Source organism: Hyperoodon ampullatus (assembly GCF_949752795.1).
Source record: "Hyperoodon ampullatus genome assembly, chromosome: 2".
In the NCBI taxonomy this organism is placed as follows: Eukaryota; Metazoa; Chordata; class Mammalia; order Artiodactyla; family Ziphiidae; genus Hyperoodon; species Hyperoodon ampullatus.
Genome location: NC_136915.1, coordinates 33,084,703 through 33,107,875, shown reverse-complemented (window position 1 = coordinate 33,107,875; position 23,173 = coordinate 33,084,703). Strand labels below are relative to the sequence as shown.

General features: G+C 46.2%; 1 pseudogene across 1 annotated transcript; it reads left to right on the top strand.

Annotated features, from left to right (window-relative positions):
* Positions 1–161: 161 nt before the first annotated feature.
* Positions 162–22,031, top strand: LOC307064119 (peptidyl-prolyl cis-trans isomerase E-like; annotated as a pseudogene). Its single transcript has 10 exons — positions 162–192; positions 1,228–1,326; positions 2,941–2,984; positions 3,855–3,881; positions 6,612–6,693; positions 7,227–7,327; positions 10,148–10,271; positions 15,861–16,044; positions 21,625–21,765; positions 21,963–22,031. The product of its transcript is annotated as a peptidyl-prolyl cis-trans isomerase E-like (transcript).
* Positions 22,032–23,173: the final 1,142 nt, after the last annotated feature.

Genomic DNA, 23,173 nt, shown 5'->3' with positions numbered 1-23,173 from the left:
ATGTCCGCAGTTAATGCGAGTATATGTGTTTCTTCTATTAACATCAGACTGTCCCTCCAAACCTAGCTTCCTGGGACCTGAGCAGTGTGGGAGCCTGGGCGCCAGCCGGTGAGGGGGCGGGGCCCAGGTAACGGCTTCCGGCGGAAGAGCCGAGGAGCAAGATGGCTGCCACCAAAGGGGTCCACAACTTGGGTGAGCTGGCGTGGGGGTGAGGCGGGGCTCGGACTGAGTCCAAGTTGGGGGCCGCGTGGACTGGGTGCAGACCCAGGGCCCCAGGCAGCGTGTGGCAGCCCGGGCCGGGGTCTCTTGTGGGGGTCTACCCCTCAGCTTGTGAGCAGCACCTGCGACCTAATGGCTTTGCTGGCCCTAGCTCTGCCCAGAGCCCTTTCCCCTCTGACCCTGGACCCTGGGAGGTAGTGAGATCTGTTATTGCGACTTCAGACCGCATCCCAAACTGTCATGCTCATTCATTCCCTAAATTCTGCAGCCCTGCCCCCTTAGGTAAAGGAACTCCAAGAATAGTTGGGAAATTACGGAAATAGCCTCGCTACGCTGGTTGGTGAACTCTATGATGCTACTGTATGGCAGTGTTAACAAGAGGCGGGTTGGGGGTTTTGGGAAGTGACCACTCCATCCAGAGAGATACGGGCAAGCTTCTTGGAGGCACAGGGACCAGAGATTTGAAAGATTAGGAGTTAAGCAAGTAGCTAAGCTGGAAGAGGCTGCTGCTTGAATGGAGAGCAGCGAGAGTGAAAGCCCAGAGTGATGAAGCAGTCTAGCACTTGGGGCAAGTAGTTTGCATTGGGGAAGCAAGGAGAGAAGAGGCTAGAGAGGTGGGCAGGGCTCAAGTTCTGAAAGTCTTACGTGCCATGCTAAGAATTTGGATTCTGTCCTGTGGTCATTGGTGAACTTTTGGAGACTTATTTGGCAGGACAGTGATGTAATCGGATTTACCCTTTCTTGGAATCATTCTAGTGGCTGTGTAGAGGAGAGAGAGAAACTGGAAGCAGTGAGCCCATTTAGGAAGCTGTCAGAATAACCAGGGGCTAGATGTAGGTCTGAAGAGGGATGGGGAGAGGAGTGTACCTCACAAGTCATTTGTATACCCAAAAGACTATAGGGACCCCTCCTTGCCCTCCCTGTGGCTGTCTTGCTGACAGGGTGTTGCAGCAGCCGTACCAAGAGTGTGAAGGCCATCGGTTCAGAAAGCACTTGGTGTCTTTGCAGGTGGGCTGGCAGAGGAGATGGATGGCAAAGTTCTTCGTGGTGCTTTTATTCCTTTTGGAGACATCACAGGTATTCAGATTCCACTGGATTATGAAACAGGTGTTTATTCAGTGTCACTCATATTCAGCTGCCTAATGCCAGGAAAAGAACTTGAGACATTTTAAGTCATGAACATTCTGCGTATGGTTGGTATGTATTGAAGTTCAGGAGGATATCTCTCTAGGTCAGTGTGACTGTGATCTTGGTGATGGAATGTTCTGAGGACAGCTAGGCCAGGATGGTGGTGTGGTTATGGGCTGAAATTTACAGAGATTGGCAATTTGTTGGATTTGAGGAAAGGCTTTCTCTATCTTGGAATCATTTGGGGGCTTTGATTTCTGATCATTTAATATATAAACCGTATAGTAAGAACCAGTGGCGGGGGGATGTGTGTGTGGGATGAATTGGGAGATTGGGATTGACATACACTAATACGTATAAAATGGATAACTAATAAGAACCTGCTGTATAAAAAAATAAAATTAAAAAAAAAAAAAAAGAACCAGTAGGAAGATAGTCTTAGAAAAATCTTAAAAGGTCTGGGTGTTGTATCACCCCACCATGCCTGTTGACCAGACCTCCCTTCTTGGCAGCTATGCTTTTATTTTTGTTTTTATTTTTTTAATTTAATTTAATTTATTTATTTTTGGCTGCATTGGGTCTTTGTTGCTGCACGCGGGCTTTCCCTAGTTGTGGCGAGCGGGGGCTCCTCTTTGTTGCAGTGCACAGGCTTCTAATTGCAGCGGCTTCTCTTGTTGCAGAGCATGGGCTCTAGGTGTGCGGGCTTCAGTAGTTGTGGCTTGTGGGCTCCAGAGTGCAGGCTCAGTAGCTGTGGTGCACAGGCTTAGTTGTTCCGCAGCATGTGGGATCTTCCCAGACCAGGACTCGAACCCGTGTCCCCTGCATTGGCAGGCGGATTCTTAACCACTGCGCTACCAGGAAAGCCCGGCAGCTATGCTTTTAAATAGCAGAGGGCAGCGGGCAAGCTTAGCCTTGGCAGGGGAGCCTTGGCCTCTGCTCACCTGGGTGAGTTTTCCCTAAGTTGGTGTCACAGTTATATGCACGTTTCTATTTGATCCTTGGCTGTTATTTTCTAAGATAGGAGTTTTAGACCCAGCCCTGCCACTAACTTTGTGCGACACTTAAACTCTCTGAGCCTTCATTGCTTCAATGCTTAAATGAAAGGATAAGATTGGCTTTTTGGTCCTTCTACCTCTGAGTTCTATAAATTAGTAACTCCTATTGCTCTTGCTCTCCACCAACGAAATTAACTTCTTCCTGAGGCCAAGCACTGTGCTTTAATAGTCAACTAACCCGGTAGTGAAGTCAGTGCTCTGTATGCAGTTGATGCTCAATTGGAATGAGTAATTGACAGATCGACAACTTTTTCTACTTTCCGTAAGTCTTGTAAACAAAGATTCCCAAAATGCTTGGAAAGTAACTTAAATCTTCCATTCTGTAGTGGTAGAATTGAATACTACAAAATTTAAAAACTTAGTTCACTATTTAGTATGTTTATTTAAAACACACAAAATGACTTTAATATTTCTGGAAGCATTGCTGAATAAACCAAGAAAAATCTAAAAATTAGATTTTCGCTTTTTGAATGGCATCTGGTTATGGCATATTTCCTCCTATTGCCCACATATTAACTACCCATTTCTGCTATCATAGAAAAGCACCGAGGATTTGCTTTTGTTGAATCTGAGTTGGCAGAGGTAAGAAATTTTCCCTGGTTAGTATTTGACTAGTGTTGCTGTTGTCATTGGTTACAAAAGGTGCCACTCTCCATTTGAGTGGATGTAGTAATTTTCTGGGGCTGCCATACAAATTACTACAAACTTTGTGGCTTAAAAAAGCAGAAATTTATTCTCATAACTTGGAAGCTAGAAGTCTGAAATCAAGGTATTGGCAGGGCCGCGTCCCTCTGAGGAATCTTTCCTTGACTCTTCCTAGCAATCCTTGGCATTTTTTTGGCTTATAACTGCATCACTTCAGTCTCTGCCCCCGTCTTCCCATGGTCTTTTCCATTGCGTGTATCTCTCTCTTCTCTTCTTATAAGGACACTAGTCATTGGAGTTATGGCCCACCCTAATTCATTATGACCTCATCTTAACTAATTTCATCTGCAAAGACTATTTCTAAACAGGGTCACATCCTGAGGTTTGGATAGACCTGAAATTTGGGGGGACACTATTCAACCCCCTATAGTGGCTTGGTGGTGACAGTTGCCAAGAGACAGGAAGTTCTGGTTGAAGGAAGGCCCACAAGCCCTGGTTCAAAGTTCCCTTCATGTAGTCAGAATGTGAAAGACAGGCCCTGCAGAGCCCTGAGCCTTCTGGCCTGGCACTACTGTTTCCCATTTCCTGTGTGTATTCTGTCTGTATAACCTGAGCACCCATCTTTACACCACCAGCTCCAACAAGCAATTAGTACATGCTCTTTGTTAAACACATACAGTCTAGGCCGTAGGAAGGGAAGTAGCATCTTTTTTTCCAAAGCTTGTGGTACTGAGTTTTAATTTGCGTGCTAACTACAAAAAGAGTTGAACTACACACATCAACTTTTTCCTTGTATTCTTTTGGCAGGATGCCGAAGCAGCTATCAAAAACATGGTATGGCTGAGAATCTTGCTTTTCACTGAGGCTGTTTTTTGGTGCTACATGGGACTCTGATGCACATATTGTGTTTCCAGTTTCCATAGTTTCAAAGTTAGAGGAAGCAGAAGTTGCCGTTATTTGAAAGTATTCTCTAGGAACTGGCTGCTTATAAAATTAATTCTTATTCAGAAATCCTCCCCATTTAACATTTGTATAAATGTCAATCATCTTATTGGCCAGTCTCTCCCTGACATTTTTATATCTATGTCAGGAGTCAGCAAACTAAGTCTATGGGCCAAATCCATTCTGCAGGCTGTTTTTTATATGACCTATGAGCTAAATGGTTTTTATACTTTTAAAGGGTTATAAAAAAAAAAAAAGAAGAAGAACATGCAGCAGAGACTTTATGTATCCCACAACGCCTAAAATATTTACTATCTAGCCCTTTATAGAAAGTTTGCCAACCTGTAGGCTAGGGCAATATACTGCAAATAGAGTGTAACTTGACTGCAAGGTGAAATGGTGAATCTTGTATAAGAGGCAGGGTCTCATGAAGGGATTGTGGAGAACTTCTGTAGTTGGCTCTAGTCAAAAATGTGAGGCTTTTTTGAGCCACTGAATAGTGATGCTGTCATAAAGTTAAACCAATTAACAACTGAGAAAGAGAAAACCTATAGAAGGATTATGATAGGTTGGGTACTTCAAAAGAAAATGATTTGAATTCCTGTTGCTGAATTACCACAAATTTGGTGGCTTAAAAACAACATTAATGTGTTGTCTTACAGTTCTGGAGGTCAAAAGTTCAAAGTGAGTCTCACTTTGGAGCTAAAATGAAGATTTCGGCAGAGTTGTGTTCCTTCTGGGGGCTCTAGGGGAGAATGTTTCTTTGCCTTTTTCTCAGCTTCTAGAGAATGGCTATATTCCTTGACTCTTAGCCCCTTCTATCTTCAAGCTGGCAATGGCAGGGTGAGTTTTTTTCATAGCGCATCACTCTGAAACAAAGTCCTCTGTCTCCCTCTTCACATTTAGAGGATCCTTGTGTTTACGTTGGGCCCATATGAATAATCCAGGATAATATCCTTATTTTAAGGTCAGCTGACTAGCAACCTTAATTCCTTTTTGCCACGTAATATCACATATTCATAGGTTCTGGGGAGTAGGTGGACATCTTTCTTTGTTTAATATTTATTTACTTAGGCTGCACTGGGTCTTAGTGGCGGCACGCGGGATCTTCATTGAGACATGTTTAGTTGCAGCATGTGGGATCTTTAGTTGCGGCATGCGGACTTCTTAGTTGCGGCATGCATGTGGGATCTGGTTCCTTGACCAGGGGTCGAAGCTGGGCCCACTGCATTGGGAGAGCAGCGTCTTACCCACTGGACCACCAGGGAAGTCCCTAGGGGGACATCTTTGGGCAGGCCATTAGTTTGCCTGCCATAAAACCCTCAAATGCTTTTGCCCTTGTTAAAAATCTTTATGATCGGGCCTCCCTGGTGGCGCAGTGGTTGAGAGTCCGCCTGCCGATGCAGGGGACATGGGTTCGTGCCCCGGTCTGGGAGGATCCCACGTGCCGCGGAGCGGCTGGGCCCGTGAGCCATGGCCGCTGAGCCTGCGCGTCCGGAGCCTGTGCTCCGCAACGGGAGAGGCCACAACAGTGAGAGGCCCGTGTAACGCAAAAAAAAAAAAAAAAAAAAAAAAAAAAAAAATCTTTATGATCACTCTTCATGACTAAATGTGAAATAAGGATGTTATTTCATGCTATCATTCAATTTTTTCCTAATCGCTAGAAATAAAGTGAGTACTTTATTTGTCTGTTTCTAAGAACAAAGACATAGGTATAATTGTAACCTAAATCTTATTAAATTAAGGAATCCCTTTTTTTTTCCTTTTTTTAGTTTTCATGAAAAGGCCCCAAACCTTTTTTTTTTTAAAGTATTTTATAAATTTATTTATTTCTTTTTGGCTGCATTGGGTCTTCGTCTTTGCGTGCAGGTTTTCTCTAGTTGTGGCGAGCGGGGGCTACTCTTTGCTGCGGTGCCCGGGCTTCTCATTGCGGTGGCCTCTCTTGTTGTGGAGCACAGGCTCTAGGCACGTGGGCTTCAGTAGTTGTGGCTCGCGGGCTCTAGAGCACAGGCTCAGCAGTTGTGGCACACAGGCCTAGTTGCTCCGTGGCATGTGGGATCCTCCCAGACCAGGGCTCGAACCTGTGTCCGCTGCATTGGCAGGCAGATTCCTAACCACTGCACCACGAGGGAAGTCCCACAAACCTTTTTTAAAAAGCTATCTACCCACCTTTTCCTGGTATCAGTTATTCTTGGATTTTGAAATATTCTTAAACATTATTCCATGTTACCATGTTCTCTGTCATTCTTTCATCAAACATGCCCCTCAACAGTCAGCAATACTATCTTTTTCCACTTCAGTACTGCTGTTGTCTTTTTAAGGTGGGCTCAGGTATTTGGTAACTGCGTTTACCCTTTTAATTTCAGAGTCCTGAGCTCAGATCCAAAGATTATGCCAGCACAGACCTTTCTGTTGTTGGTGGTGAAATAAAGGAAGTGTGTGGTGGCTCAGGGGCTTTCTGTGGTGAGCTTTGTGCTTAGCTGGCCACTGGGGGTTGCAGGCTCCCAACTTAAGACTAGTCATGAGCAAGTCTCAGGCGTCTTAGAAGTAAATGGAAGGCTGCCAGGTCTTCTTTCAACCTAACAAGGTTTAAGCAGCTGAGTAGTATTGCACTCTTTTCAGAATGAATCTGAAATGTTTGGGCGGACAATCCATGTCAGTTTGGCCAAACCAGTGAGAATTAAGGAAGGCTTGTCCAGACCAGGTAAGTGGGGGCAACCACAGATACCCCATCATGTCCTCAACTGTGGCCTCTGTTACATTTTTATTCCTGTCTTACTTCCTGCTGTGGGGTAATGTGTACATGAGTAGAGTGGTGTAGAGTAGAGAAGAGAATGCAGCACCTCCAAGGAAATAAAGAGTTTGAGATTCTCAGAAAGCTAGAGGCCTTGTCCCCATGAAAGTCTTGCTTTGGGACATAGACATAGACTGTGCCCTTCCAGCCTTGACAAGGGCTGGGACTTCCCTTTTGACATGGCTGAGTCCTTCCTCCGTATTCTCACCCACCTCTGCTAAGAGCTGGACTTGAAGGCCTGACATTTCCCAGTGACAGCTTTCATTGCCCTGGGGAGCTCCTAAGATGTAACTTATTTTCTGTGGCCTATGAGAGCCCACGTAGTGTGTCCACGTTATGCGTCCACGTAGTGCTGACCAAAGCAGCAAAGAATTGGACATGGCTAATGAGCAGTTGGCTGATAGCTTGAGTTTCTTAACATCTGTTTGATTCTTTCCTTTCGTTTTGGTCAGATGGTGACTGGTTGAAAAAGTTTTCTAGGAAGACTCTTGAAGAAAGGAAAGAGGAAGAAGGGTCAGAGCCTCCCAAAGTGGAAACCCAGGAGGTGAGCTTGCAGGCTGCGCTTCCAGAGAGGCTGGCACTCTGCACCCAGCACACTTCTGCTGTGGGTGGTGTTGGGGGAATTGAATGGAGAAACTGTGGGTGTCTTGTCCTTGTAGGGCACTGGGTGAGAAATGCCTTATGTGTGCTTGGTGTCGATTTGTGACGGCTGTTCAACGAGGGGGTATCTCAGATGAGAAGGGACACCACCAGTACCCGTCATCCACCGATCTTTCCTGCTCCAGGCTCCCTGTCTTCCTGCTCCTACCCTGATTCCACAGAGGCCCCTTCCCCAGGTCCAGGGCTCCCCATGCCTGGGCGCTTTCTCCTGCTTCTTGACACACATCTTGACCCTTGCTCCTCAGACTAATTCAGGGGCTCCTTCTCCTCTGTCCACCCTTTGCACAGTGGTGTTTCTCTGAGTTCCTTCCGTAGCGCTCGCCTCCTTTCTCCACACTGTCCTTGTGCATTTCAGCCACTTTTGTCCCTTGTCTGAGATTATCGCAGCCACTCAGGCAGGGTTCTGGTGATTTCTTTATCTCTAGTCCTAGCCCTGACCTCTCTCCTGGGTTTCACATACTTCTGTCTGAATGTCTCACAGTCACCATAAATAAACAAAGCACATCCCAAGTGGATTTCACCTTTCCTTTCACTCTTGTTTCCCTGTGTGCCCGATTTTAGCTAATTTTGCTGCCTTCTGGTCACTCAAAGCAGAAGCTTCAGTTTATTTTAATTCACACATGATGCGTTGCCATATTCTGCTTATTTTATCTTTTAAGTCTTCCTGACTCTTGCCTCTCCTGTTTGTTCCCACTACATTATCTTGGTTTAGCCTCCATCTTCTCTCCTGTGAATAACGATAGTAGCTTCCTAACTGGTCTCTCTGTCGCAGGCCTGCTTCCTCCTGATCTGAGTAGCCAGGAGGAGCTTTCTGAAGGATGGATCTGAGGATAAGTGCTCTCCACAAGCATTTGAAGGACCTCCCTCATGTATAGGATTGAGTCTGGGCTACATCAGAGGCACAGGAGGGCTCTCCATGTTCTGACCCTGCTCATCTCTATATTGTAGCCCCATTTTACATTCTAGGAAACAAGAGACTACAAATTTATAGTTACCTACAAATCTCATGTGTTGTTTTGTTTCTTTAAATTTGGCCGCGCTGCGTGGCTTGCAGGATCTTAGTTCCCGGACCAGGGATTGAACCTGCTCCCTCGACAGTGAAAGCGGGGAATCCTAACCACTGGACCGCCAGGGAGTTCCCAAATCTCTTGTGTTTTTGCGTAAGCAGTTCCTTTGCCTAAAATGACCTTTCCAACTTAATCTGGCTAATTCCTACTCACCTTTCATCCCTCCCTTCTGGGCTTGCATGGCCTCTGGGCTTCCATGGGACCCGCTATCCTAGCGTTTACTGCATTGTTTTGACATTACTTATTTAACGTATTTAATTTAATTAATTAATTAATTTATTTATTTATTTAAACAGAGAACATTTTAAAAATTATTTTAAAATTTTAAAAATTATTTTAAATTATTTTAAAATTTATTTATTTTAAAATAATTTAAAAAATTATTTTTTTATATTTTAAAAATTATTTATTTATTTTTGGCTGTGTTGGGTCTTCGTTTCTGCACGAGGGCTTTCTCTAGCTGTGGCAAGTGGGGGCCACTCTTCATCGTGGTGCGCGGGCCTCTCACTATCGCGGCCTCTCTTGTTGCGGAGCACAAGCTCCAGACACGCAGGCTCAGTAGTTGTGGCTCACGGGCCTAGTTGCTCTGCGGCATGTGGGATCTTCCCAGACCAGGGCTCAAACCCGTGTCCCCTGCATTAGCAGGCAGATTCTCAACCAGCGCGCCACCAGGGAAGCCCTATTTAACGTATTTTAAATATTGCTTACTCTTTGCTGGGCACTAATGGCTTTACAAATATTTAATCCTATTGGCAGTCCTTTGAGGTAAGTACTATTATTATCCCCAAGTCTAGGTGACGAAACTAGGGCACAGTGAGGTCGAATAACTTGTGGACGTTACATAGCTCAGAAGTGGTGGGGCTGAGGTTTGAACCAAGGCTGTGGGGCTCTAGGATCTGTGTGCCTCTCACAGTTGTGGCTGCCCCACCCTCACTGAGTAGCCAGTCCTTCAAGGGCAGAAGCCCTATCTTATTTAATAACCTAGGGCTTGGCCTGAGACCTAGCCCACACTACAAAGAGGTCAGACAGAGACCGTAGAGTTTTCTCTGTCGAACAGGTGGGAAGGTTTCTATTGAATGTTTTATCGTCTAATCAGCCTTGTCCATTTGGAGCACTAAGCAAGGCCCAACTTGCTCCACTGTCTCCTTTCTGAGCACTTAGGCCCTCCTTGCTTCCACTGCAGCCAGCCTGTGGATATGCAGGGCTAAGCATAGAGGAAGGGGGTGGTGTTGCAGAAGTGGGTCCGTTTAACTGACTAAGGTGGGTGGGCTTGAACTGGAAGTTGAAGTTGTTGAGAGTTGTGTGTTTTGAGCCAGAAAAGCGTTGTTCTGTGACTGCAGTGGAGGGTGAAGGTGAAGCGAGCTGACGCGTCTGAGGGAGTGAGATGAGATAAAATGCCTGAGGGGTGGGGCTCCGGGTAGACGGTGCTGAGTCTCCTGTCACTGGGTGTCCAGCTGGGGGCCGTGGCCGTGGCCTGTGCCTTCTGCAGCCCCATCAGGGTCCAAGGCCTTCCCTGTCGGTGCCTTGCTCAGCCCGCTCGCTGCAGTGGGTTCTGGGGTGTCTTCAGAAGAACACTCGCTCTCCTAGTCGGGGAGTGAGGCTGTTCTCTCTAACCTGGCCATTTCTCCTGCGTCTAGGGAGAGCCCACTGTAAAACAGGCCCAGTTAAACCCTCAGATGTACATGGATATCAAGGTCAGGAACAAGCCAGCAGGCCGCATCCAGATGCTCCTGCGTTCAGACATTGTTCCCATGACAGCAGGTGAGCAGGACTCCAGTCAGGATGGCTGGGAAGCTAGTGGCTGAGGAAGCTGCCTGGACTCCTGGGCCCTTGACTGTTTCTACCTGAGTCTATCTGAGGCATCTTAGATCCCAGCATCTAGTGACAAATGAGGCAGAACAGGCTTTTCTTTCTTTTTTTGCCACGCCACATGGCTTGTGGGATCTTAGTTCCCCGACCAGGGATCGGACACATGCCCCCTGCAGTGGAAGCATGGAGTCCTAACCACTGGACCGCCAGGGAACTCCCAGAACAGGCATTTTTGAAATTCCATAAAGGCTTAGGACTGTTAGAAAGAGTAAGCAGTTGAAAGTTTTGTGATTTGTTTTAATTACTCTCCCATTTGATTTTATTGGGTTTTTAAAAAAATAATTTTGTTTTGATATATTTTCAAATTTACAGAAAGAATAAGAATTCTATACAAATAGTACAAGGAACTCTCATATGTCCTTTAACTGTTGATTAATTTACTTTTTTGCCCTTATGCTTTATCATTTTGTTTATATACATACATACATATGTGTATTTTTTTACCCCCATACTAGTTGAGAGGAAGTTGAAGACATACATCATTCTTCAGTATGAATTTCCTAAGAACAAGAATATTCTCTTACATAATCATAGTACAGCTATCAAAATCAGGAAATTTTACATCAGTATAACACTATTAACTAATCTTCAGGTCATATTCAAATTTCATCACTTATCCCAATATTGTTCTTTATAGTAATGTTAACAATTTCTGTTCCTTGACAAGGAGTCACACATTGCATTTAGTGGGTGGGTCTCTTTAGTCTCCTTTTATTTGTAACAGTTTCTCAGTTTTTTATTGTCTTTCTTGATCTTGACATCTTTGAAGAGACAGGCCAGTTGTTTCTAAGATTGTTTCTCGGTTTGTCTTTGCCTGGTACTTCCGCGTGATTAGATTTAGATTATGTGTTTCGGCAGGAATACCTCAGAAGAACATTGTTTCCTTGTTAGTGCATCATATGAGGAAGTACTCGAGGTCAGTTCCAATGTTTGTGATGTTAACTTTGACCACTTGGTTAAGGATATCTCTGCCAGGTTTCTCCCCTGGAAGGTTACAATTTTTAAGTTATAAATTAAAAGCTAAAATTTTTCTCCTCACTATCTCCAGCCCATCTCCCAGAGGTAACTACTGTTGACAGTTGTTGTATGTTGCCTATTTCCTTAAATATTCATAATTACTCTTTTTACCCATGATCCTTTTTTTTGTTTGTTTCAATCTAGCTTTTTTTTTTTTAATGCTTATCAAAGTCATAATTGCATACAGTTTAAAGAAAATTGTTCTTTGGAGTTTGTTACAAAACATGACATTCTTCTGCTCCCCCATCGTCATAATTTTTCTGCCCTGCCAGAGGCAACCTTCTTTTCTTTTAGGTGATTATTTTGATTTTTATTGCTGTATCTCTGAAAAATATATTCATGTTACTGCTACTTGATTTTTCTCAGTTTTTGGCTGTTATAGGTCAGTTTTTCTGGGAAACAGACTCATGGAGAGGTGGATGCAGGTCGTTTATTGGGGAGTGATCTCAGGAACAACTTCTGTAAGAGAATGAGTGGAGTAGATGAGGCAAAAGTAGAGTAACTGACCAGCCTTGCAGCCACACAGAGACCTCAGCTGATCCCATGGGGAGTTTGGGAGCTTGGATATCCCTCCAGAATGTCCAGCTCTGAATTTTAGGCCAGGGGGCCAGGCTTTTGTACCCTCATATGGACCAGTCATGAATTCTGGCCGATTCCCAGGAGTGGTGAGGCAGCTCTCTTTGGCCAAAGGCATTTCCTGGATGGGACTCATCCTGGGGCTGGTAGCATCCAACACTCCTGGGAGGTGAGGGGGTGAGGGAATGCGGGTCTTGGTCTTGGAGAGGATCTGTGGGCTTAACCGCAGCATCCACTGCAGTCCACCCATCTCGCAACTCAGATCCGCTTACCTCACCTGGGAACGGCTCCTCCAGGACTCTGGTTGGTCTCTTTTTCTGGGGAAATTTCTAGAGGAATGTTAATGGAACTATAATCCCATTGCTGCTCTTGGTCTCAGAACCACAAACGATACTTGTCATCTCCCTCCTCTACTTTATTCCAGATTCCTCTCAACCTCACCTCAGCTGGCTTCTCTGCTTGTCTACGTGGCTTACCTGATGAGGTGACCTAGACCTTTATCCAAGGGGATTTGAGCTCCTGGTCATTGTGCCCTTCCCAGGCCATGGCTGCCCATCAAGACTGGGCAGGGGAGTACAAGAGAGGTCCCATGGGTCCCCCAAACATATTCTGACCAGCCCTGTTGTGTAACAGCAGACCTACCTCCTAAAGACCAAGGTCAAGAATCCCGCCAAGATGATGACTCCTTATCTTACCTGCTTGTCTCCTGGCACAAGGAGCCCGAAGTGATCACCCAGTGGCGTAGCTTAAAGTGTAATGGGAGTCTGGTTGTCTCCACTGGTGAAGGTGTGCCCGCTAGGAGCCAGGACCTCTAGACCCACAGAGGCTTGAGTTGCAGGGATGGAAAGTAACAGGAGTGATGGTAACCAGGACCACTCCAGCTTCTACTTCTTGGTTCCTGGACCCCCAGGGACATAGCACTCGCTAATGAGCACTGATTTAGGGCTGTCCTTACAGGAAATCTTTTTTTTTTTTTTTTTTTGGCTGAGCCATTCAGCATGCAGGATCTTAGTTCCCTGACCAGGGATCAAACCTGTGCCCCCTGCACTGGGAGTACGGAGTCTTAACCACTGGACCACCAGGGAAGTCCCCAGGATATCATTTCTGATATCCTAATACTGTCCTTCGTAGAAACCTTTCTCCCCCTAATCTAGAATCATGCACTGTGTTTGTTGTGTCAGTTTAATCTCCTTTAATCTGGAGCTGTTCCTCAGCCTTTGCTTTTTATGACATTGTCATTTTTGAAGACTCCAGGCCAGTTGTTTTATAGAATGTTCCTCATTTGAGTTTGTTTCCTCATGATTAGATTCAGGTTATTTTTGGTATTCTTTGCAGTACTCCAGAAGTGACATGTCTGTTTCCCTGTCACTAATGTTGATTTTTCCATTATTGGTGAGGGTTACTTGGTTAAGGTTGTGTCTGCCAGTTTTTCCCACTCACAAGGTACTTTTATTCCCCTTTGTAATTGATAAGTGACTTTTAAGGAGACACTTTAAGACTTTTCACCTGGTGATTTTTGGTATTGTTTTTGATTCTAGACTAAGTCAATTATTACCGTGATGGTAATTTTCTAATTATTGCTCCCTCTGTATTAAAAACATTAGCATTTCTACATTTATTCTGATTAGCCTTCTGCTATGAATAAGAGCTTTCTCTTCTTCCTTCCCCCTTTATTTGTTTTGCGTTAGTAGTCCTTGTGTCAGTGTGCACTCATGAGTCTTCTTATTCATGTTCTACTCCATTACACTCACTCACTTGTCAGTTGCTCAGACTGTCCTAAGTTTGGCCATCAGGAGCCCCTTCAAGTCTGCTCCTATATCATATCCATTTGACACTCATTTTTTGAGCATTTCCTTACTTTCTGGTACAATAAAAAGATCTGGGCTTATCTGGTACTCTCTCTGCTCTGACCCTGGAATCAGCCATTTCTCCAAGAAGCTCCTGTTCCTTTTAGTAGGAAATAATAATTAGAAATCAAGATCTGGATCCTGAGTAGGTACACTGCTTCTGGGGTGTCATTGATCCTAGGCCCTTTCAGCCTTTCAGTAGGAAGTGTGTGTGTGTGTGTTTGTGTGTGTGTGTGTGTGTGTGTGTATCTTTAGGTCATGAATTCATACTGATACTCTAATTTCTGTCTAATACTACATATTTATATCTCCTTTCTCCCACAGCAAGAGCCTTGGCTCCCAGTAACATCAGTATATTCACATACTGTTCAATCCTACAGTACAAAATAGTTTCAGAATTGCTACAATTGTACCACTACCAACAAATAGTTTTTTTGCAGTTCTTTTTCTTCAGTCTGTAGAGGGTCCAAATACTGTGTTCAAAGAGTTCTTAGATTCCTTTCTTTCCTTCTGTATGGCTAAGTTATCCATTTAACTTAAGTTCTCACTTGTTTCTCTTTGTGTTCCGTTTTAGGGGTTCCACCCCCAGCCTTATTGATTTAATTTTATTTTTTGAATAAACACTGACAGCCTTCAGAAATCAAAACTATACCAAGAGGCACACATGGAGTTGTGTCACTCCCTCCCACTCCCTCTGCCCCTATCCCCCTATTCTATGAGTAACCAATTTCATTAGTTCCTGGTTAATCCTCCTTTTGTTTCCTTTTGCAAAAATGAACAGATATAGGAACATTTCCTTATCTCCTTCTTTCACAACATGTAGCATATTGTGTATTCTCTTTTGCACTTTGCTTTTTTCACTAAACAACATATCCTGGAAATCACTCCATATCAGTTCACAGAAATCTCCTATTCTTGTTCATAATACTTCACAAGGTGGACATACCATAGTTTATTCAACAAGATTCTGGAGCATGGGCATTTAGGTTGTTTCCATTACACTGTGGTTACAAATAATGTGTATGAGGATTTCATATCGTTGGAGGTATATCTTCAGGGTCATTCCTAAAAGTAGGGTTACTGGGTCAAAGGGTAAATGCACAGGTAGTTTTGTTAGATATTGCCAAATTCTCCTACAAAGAGGTATCATTTTGCATTCCCTCTAGTAATGTGTGGGAATACCTGTTTCCCTGGCTTCACTCACAGATTGTGTTTTTAAGTTTTTGAATTTTGGCCAGTCTGATAGGCAAGAAATGGAGTCTCCAAGTATTGATAGTTTTAATTTACGTTTTTCTTATTATGATTGTCAAAGAATATCTTTTTATATATTTAATGACTTATAACAAAAACTGTCCCCCCAAAATGATTTTTTTATGTCTTCTGTCGCTTTTTCTGTTAAGTTTGATCTTTTTTTTCCTTCCAGTTTTTAAGAGTTCTTCATACATGGGGATATTAGATTTTCTGTGATATATGTTGCCAATGAATATTTCTCCCAGTTTGTCATTTTTTGTTGTTGTTTTTACTTTGTTTATGGATTTTTTGCCATGCAAAAGTTGTTGAATTTTTTTTTTTAATTGCCCCTGGGTTTTGGTGATAGTTGGAAAGTCCTTCTTACACCCAGGTTATAGAAGAATCCAACCCATGTTGTCTTCTAGTACCGATAATTAATTTTTTTCTTTACATTTAGATATCTGATCCATTTGGAGTTTATTCTTGCAGTGAGGTAAGTTGTAAATCCAACTTCACCTTTTTTCAAATGTTTGTTCATATGTCCCAGCACCATTTTAGAAAATGTCCATTTTTGCCCCAACGATTTTAAGATGACAACTTTTATGAAATACTGAATTATATGTACCTTGGTCTGTTTCTGGACTGTCTGTTCTATTCCCCTGGTCTGTTCAGTCTCTTTGTTTGCCATACCACTAGTAGACATTTACTTCAAGTGAAGGTAATATATACTTTCTTAGCTTCTGAGAGCTGGAGGTTTAACTCTTCAGTTAGATATTTTTAACCCCGGCACCTTTTCCCTTCTCGGCCCCAGAGAATTTCCGCTGCCTGTGCACCCACTAGAAGGGCTTTGGCTTCAAGGGCAGCAGCTTCCACCGCATCATCCCCCAGTTCATGTGCCAGGGCGGCAATTTCACCAACCACAGCAGCACCGGGGGCAAGTCTATCTGTGGGAAAGTTTGATGATGAAAACTTCATCCTCAAACACATGGGACCAGGTGGGACCCTATCGGTGGGTGGTGATCGGCGGGCCGGGCTGGGGCCAGATGGCTGAGCAGGGGGAGTGATGGGCTGTGGTTCTGGTCTCCTCCAGACTGCCACCCAGTGAACAGAGGAGAGGCGTTCCGCCTGGCTAGAGCTTTAGGCTTCTAAAGGTTTTTTGTTTTTTATTTTGACTTACTCAAGTTCATGCTTGCCTCCTTTTAAGAGGAAGAGGCATATAGCCTGGTCCTGCTGCTACAGTGATGTGTTGTTACTGTTTCTGTAACTTTTTATTTTATATAATTTCCAGTTTACCAAAAATTTACCAGAACACAACAAGGAGCCCCTGCCTGTAAACCTTTATATGCCGTTCACCCACATCACCAGTTGTTTACTGGTGCCCATCGTTCCCCACTTATTCTAGTCTCTTTCTGTATATATTTATAGACGATGTCTATTTGGGGGCAGCCATTTGAGAGTAAGTCAGAGACCTCACGCACTTTCACCACTAAATACCTCATTGTGTTACTTCCTAAGAACAAGGGCATTTTTAGTATTACCACAATATATAGTTATCAAAAGCAGAAAATTAACACTGATACAGTACTGTCACCTGCAGTGCATGTTCAGGTTTCATCGTGGTCACAGTCATGTCCTTTCCGTTGTATTTATAGTTGAAATGTATCATCCGCTCACACAGTCGTGGTCCCACCCCTCCCCTCCCCCACCCCCCAAACACTGTGTGTGTGTGCGTCTGCCTCCGCTCATCCCGGGCTCCGTCACCAGTGTGCTTCCCTCACTCTTGCCTTCCAGCTGCACTACTGCCTTTTTCTTGCTCTCTCCTGCTCACCCGGTACAAAACTCCCATGTGCTGGAGAAAAGCACGTGCCCACGCACCGGATCCCCTTCAGGCTGAGGAGCACAGCCCAGCAGTCCTCGCAGATCGCTGGTTGATCCTCATCCACAGTCTGAGAAGAAAGCACTCCTTCTCCTCGATCCTCAGATCTCCAGCGTTGCCCCCTCCACTCTCCCTCCCAGCTAATGATCTTGCTTCTTATCTCACTGAGCAGTAGGAACAGGGAGAAAGATCTGCTGTACCCTTCTTCCCAGTGCCCATCAGACCCTGGGTCCTCCCCTCCCTCTACTGCATCCTCCAGTCCCCCTCATGCTGCAGTGCTGCCAGCCTTTAAAGAAATAAAATAACTCTCCCTCGACCCTGTGTTCCCCCTCCAGCTGCCACATTAATTCTCTGGTCCCTTTTTGGCAAAACTTCTTAAGAGTTGTGTAAGCTCATGGCCTCTGTTTCTTTCCTCAGCCCCCTCCAGTGAGACTTTCTTCCCCACCACGCCTTGCTCTTGTTGAAGATGCCAACAGCCTCCATCTTGCCAGCAGCCAAGCCTCGACCCTCTTTTTCCACCTCTCAGTAGCACTTGATACTATGAATCACGCCCTTCCTGAGCCCCTTTCTTCACTTGCTGGCAGAACACCTCATCTTCCGTTCTCTTTGTGCCTCACAGGCTGCTCCTCTTCAGTCTCCTTTCCTTTCCCCTCCTCCCCACCTCCAAGTTGTTAGAGGGACTCAAAGCTCAGCTCTGGTTTTTCTTCTCTGTCTACACTTGCTCTTTACTTAACGGTTCTTAACGCGTTAGCCTCGTGCCCACCTCTTAGAACTGATACTTTACTATATGCTGAAATGAAAGTCACAGCTAATATATCCTGCCAATACCTAATTTTTAAAAAGTAGTATTATAACATAAAGGAAAGTAATTTAGAATAAAATAATATGCATTTCGGTATTTAGATGCTTGGACACAACTCCATGTATGGAATATTTAAACACTTTAAATATTAAACTATTTTATTTTATTTTATTTTATTTATTTTTTTTTTTGCGGTACACGGGCCTCTCAACTGTTGTGGCCTCTCCCGTTGCGGAGCACAGGCTCCGGACACGCAGGCTCAGCGACCATGGCTCACGGGCCCAGCCGCTCCGTGGCATGTGGGATCTTCCGGGACCAGGGCACGATCCCGCGTCCCCTGCATCGGCAGGCGGACTCTCAACCACTGTGCCACCAGGGAAGCCCCAAATATTAAACAATATTTAAACATGAACTTCTGCCTGGAGCAGCTTAGCAACATGGACTGACTGACACTGGCATGTCATGTCACCAGAGTCACGGCAACATGATTTTCTGAAACAGTGAAAATCTCTTGGTAGTATTCTGAACAAAAAGAAAATGACTGTTCCCTCAGTTTATGTGGTAGGTCCATTTCTGAAAAAATTCTACATAATAAATCTTTGGATTTACATGTAAAATGGAGTTAGGTTCTAGGCTTAGATCATTATAAACAGATATTTGTCATCTGCATGAATGTTTGTCTGGGCATTGAAAGTCTAAGAGGATTTAGGATAATTCTTCATCAGGTGGGACATTGCAGGACATGCCTGCTTCCTCCCCAGTATTACTGACAACCAAAACCATGCCTTGAACTTTCCAGATAGCCTCGAGGGGGCAGCAGTACCCTATTTAGAGTCACTGCCCTCGACAGTCCTGTCCGGTCCCGGGGCTTTCCCTCGTGTCTGCTGAATTTCTCTCGCCCCCATGTACGTCTCGCTGCTGCTCTCCGCTGTCTTCCCTGGACATCCCAGCGGGGTCGCAGACCTCACGTGCCCAAGCAGCTCTTGCTCTTCACCCCCGAGCGCTCCCTCCCCATCTCCCCTGTTTCAGCTACCATCTACCCGGCTGCTTGGTCAGAAGCTGAGGACTCCTCCTTGCCCCGCTCCTCTGTTGCCTGGATGGCAGGTCCATCTGTCTTCAGTTCACCTCCTGGTGCAGCTGCTCTTCACCTTCCTCTACCACCACCAGCGTCCCCGAGCTCGTCTCCCTCCTTCCACTCTTGCCCCTTCCCCCGCAGAGTCTAATCTCTGCGAGATGGTCAGAGCAGTCCTTTTTTTTTTTTTTTTTTTTTGCGGTACGCGGGCCTCTCACTGTTGTGGCCTCTCCCGTTGCGGAGCACAGGCTCCGGACGCGCAGGCTCAGCGGCCATGGCTCACGGGCCCAGCCGCTCCGTGGCATGTGGGATCTTCCCGGACCGGGGCACGAACCCGTGTCCCCTGCGTCGGCAGGTGGACTCTCAACCACTGCGCCACCAGGGAAGCCCCAAGAGCAGTCCTTTTTAAGAATAACTCTCATCACATTGCTCTCCTGCTGACAACGCCCCCGTGGTGCATCTCGTGTAGCATCTGGTCCTACAGGCTGGCTGCCCTGGGTCCTCGCCCCTCTCCAAGCTCATGGACTGTGCTGCTCACCCTCTCTGCCCCCACTGCAGTCTGGCTATTCCTCAGACACCCAGAGCTCACTCCCCACAGGGCCATGGCAGGTGCCGGCTCCTCTCCTGGAGGCTTCCTCCTCCAGCACCCACAGGCTTCACACCTCATCTCCTCTGGGCATCGCCCACAGGTCGTCTAGCCCAAGAAGCCTGCCCTTGCCTCTCTGTCTAAAATGGGCCTTCTTGGGCTTCCCTGGTGGCGCAGTGGTTGAGAGTCCGCCTGCCGATGCAGGGGACACGGGTTCATGCCCCGGTCCGGGAAGATCCCACATGCCACGGAGCGGCTGGGCCCGTGAGCCATGGCCGCTGAGCCTGCGTGTCCGGAGCCTGTGCTCTGCAACAGGAGAGGCCACAGCAGCGAGAGGCCCGCGTACCACAAAAAAAATAAATAATAAATAAAAATTAAAAAAATAAAATGGGCCTTCTTTTTAATCAGCTTCATTTTTCTTCACGCACTCGTTACCTGAAATCATATTATAAATTTACTCTTTTACTTATTTATTGTCTTATTTCTCCTGAGAATGTCAGCCTCATGAGGGCAGGACTTAGTCTTTCTTGTTCACCATTGTATTCTGGAACAGTGTCTGACACATAGTAAACCTGCAGTAAATATTTAAATATTTAAAACAGATATTCACAGGGCCAGTCCTTTATGTGTCAGGCACCCTGATCAACTCTGGCCTGAAAGTAGCATGGGACTCAGTCCCCATTTGAAGGGAGCACACGTTCTAGAGGCCCAGCCATGAGGGGTGGGGTTTCTTGTTGCCACAGATGAACTGCAGCTCCTCATGCTACACTCCATCAGCCCCTGCCAAACCTAGGCCTTTTAGACTAAACTCAGATGTCACTTCCTCCAGAAAGCCTTCTGTGATACTCTCACCAGTGTGTGTGTGTCTGTCTGAGGTGACTGTCTTTTGTGCTCTCATTCACCGAGCAAACATCTCTGCCACTAGGCTTCACTATTTCAGAGCATAATTATCCTTTTTTTTTTTAACAGTTTCATTGAGATAGAATTCACATACCATTCAGTTCACCCATTTAAAGTATACATTTCGGGACTTCCCTGGCAGTCCAGTGGTTAAGACTCCGCGCTCCCAATGCAGGGTGTGTGAGTTCAATCCCTGGTTGGAGAACTAAGATCCCGCATGCTGCATGGTGTGGCCAGAAAATAAAAATAAAGTATACATTTCAGTGGTTTCTAATGAATTCACATAGTCATGTAGCCACATCCCCACACATAATTTTAGAATGTTTTCATCACTCCCAAAAAGAACCCCCACACTCTTTAGCAGCCATTCTCTGATCCCCTTGTCCCCCAGCCCTAGGCAAACACTAATCTACTTTCTGTCTTTGTGGATTTGCCTATTATGGGCATTAAATGTAAACAGAATCATAAAATTGTAGTCTTTTGTGACTGGCTTCTTTCATTTAGCATAATGTTTTTAAAAACGTTCATCTACACTATAGCGTGTATTAGTATTTCATTCTTTTTTATTGCCAATTAATATTCCACTTATGGATATAGCACAGTTTGTTTATTCATAAGTTGATGGACATTTGGGTTGTTTCTATTTTTTGGCTATTATGATGCTGCTGTGAACATTCATATATAGGTTTTTGTATGGGCGTATGTATTTATTTCTCTTAAGTATATACCTAGAATTGGAAAACTATGTGTTTTTTGGTAGATATCCTTTATCAGATTAAGGAAGTTCCCTTTTATTCCTAGTTGGTTGGGTGTTTTTATCATGAAAAGGTGTTGGATTTTTTTTCCTGCATCTATTGAGATTATTATGTGGTTTTTGTCCTTTATTCTATTGATACGGTTTATTACATTGGTTTCTGGATATTAAACCAAGCTTGCATTCCTGAGATGAATCAATATTTAACTTGTGAGTGACTCTTTTCTGCTAGACTGTGGGCTCCACCAGGGCTGGGACCAGTGTCCCCAGGGTTCAACAGGTGCCTGGTTATGAAGTAATAAGTATTTGTTGAATGAATTAATGAAAGGACAAACCAGTATAAGATGATTGAAACAACCATGCTTAGCGTTTCATTGACTATCAGTTGAGTGGAAGACAAGGCATCCAAGACTCTGTACATCCCAGAGTCTGAGCCTGCCTGACTGAAAGGCTGACAGCAGTGTGCACAGACGTCCTCTGAGGGCCAGACATCCCAGCAGCATTTACGTTCCGCCCTCTACTACCAGAGGTCCTGAGGGCCGGGAGCAGGGTGGAGGGGGTCGATGTGGTCATTCTCTCCCCCAGGCCTGCTCTCCATGGCCAGCTGTGGCCCAAACACCAACGGCTCCCAGTTCTTCCTGAGGTGATAAGATGGATGGGCTGGACGGCAAGCACGTGGTATTTGGGGAGATCACGGAAGGCCTGGATGTCTTGTGGCAGATTGAGGTGGGCGGCTGCCCGGGCCCCCGGTGCACAGCCGTGTGGGAGGGCAGGAGCGGGGGCTCCGGGGCCTGGAGAGAGAGGCCACGGCTGCTGCTGGAGGAGGTGGAGGGGCAGGGGGCGGGGCGGGTATCCTGAGCTGCCCTTTCCTCTCCACCCTCCCTCCCTCCCCTGATTCCTCCTCTTCTGTTTTGCCTGCAAAGGCCCAGGGCAGCAAGGACGGGAAACCCAAGCAGAAGGTCATCATCTCCGACTGCAGGGAGTACGTGTGAGAGGGCAGCTGTCAGCCCGGGGAACCGGCAGCCCAGGTGTCCCGTTTGCAGCAAGCAGGGCTTTGTGTCCTGACCCTTCCTTGGGGTCAGCGTGGGGCAGCTCCTCTGCAGGCACGGCCTGGGCTGCCTCTGGCTCTTCCCCAAGTGGGGCCGTGAGCCAGGGTGCTGCCCTCCGCACCGTGGACGACTGTGCGTGCCCTTTCCAGGCCAGGGCCTCTCCTGGGCCCACCTGTGTGGATCTTGGCTGTATCTTCCGGTAAAATTAATCCTAGTTCTTGTACTGCTGCCACGCAGCCAGGTCCCAGGTGTTTTCAGAGGTTGCACCTGTGACTAACCTGTCCTGCTGCAATGGATGACAGACCGTAGCACCTCCCCTCCAGGTTGGCCCAGAAGGCACACCCTTGTCAGACCACGGCAGGGCAGCAGAGGTCAGAGCTGCTGCAGAAGTGCCTCTGTCTCCTGTCTCTCACCTGCTGCCAGGCAGGCGAGGTGGGTGAGCCAGGCCCCGTTCCTGCCCTCACACCTGCTGGTCTTGAGTCTAATGGGCACAGTGGTCCGTCTCAGCGACCCGTTCACTTATTGTTCATTCAGTGGACCAACAGTCAGAATTGTATTACAGCAGAGTCCAGGGCCCTTCTTTTGCCAGGCTGTGAGCTTGGTGCCGGGGAGATAAAAGAAGCCAGAGGTGGTTCCTGCCCCGCTCCCAGTCCCACCTGGAAGTTGTGCTCCGACGCTGTGGTCTGTCACCTGCTCTAGGCTCGCCTGTCACCCACACCAGCCAGGCCACCTCACAGCAACCCGCCATGCCAAGGCTGAGCCCTGTCAGGTGCTCAGTCACCAGAAACCTCATCCAGGGCTGCCACCTGCTACCCTGCCGCCTGCAAGTGGCTGTCTGGATCGAGTCTCAGCATTCAGAAACTGCTGCGCTGGGCTGGTTCCCTCAGTCTGTGTCTCATTTTGGGCTGAGATCAGGTTGAGTCGGGGGTGGGGGGGGCAGCCTGCTGGCCCCAGTGCCCCCAGGTCAGTTGCTGCGGAGGGATGGATGCCAGGCCTCCTTCTGCCGCCCTGTGCCAGCCTGGTTCTCTGCCTTCAGGTGGGGCTTCGTCCCGTTTGGCTGGCTGGGGTCCACTCCCGTGGCTGGG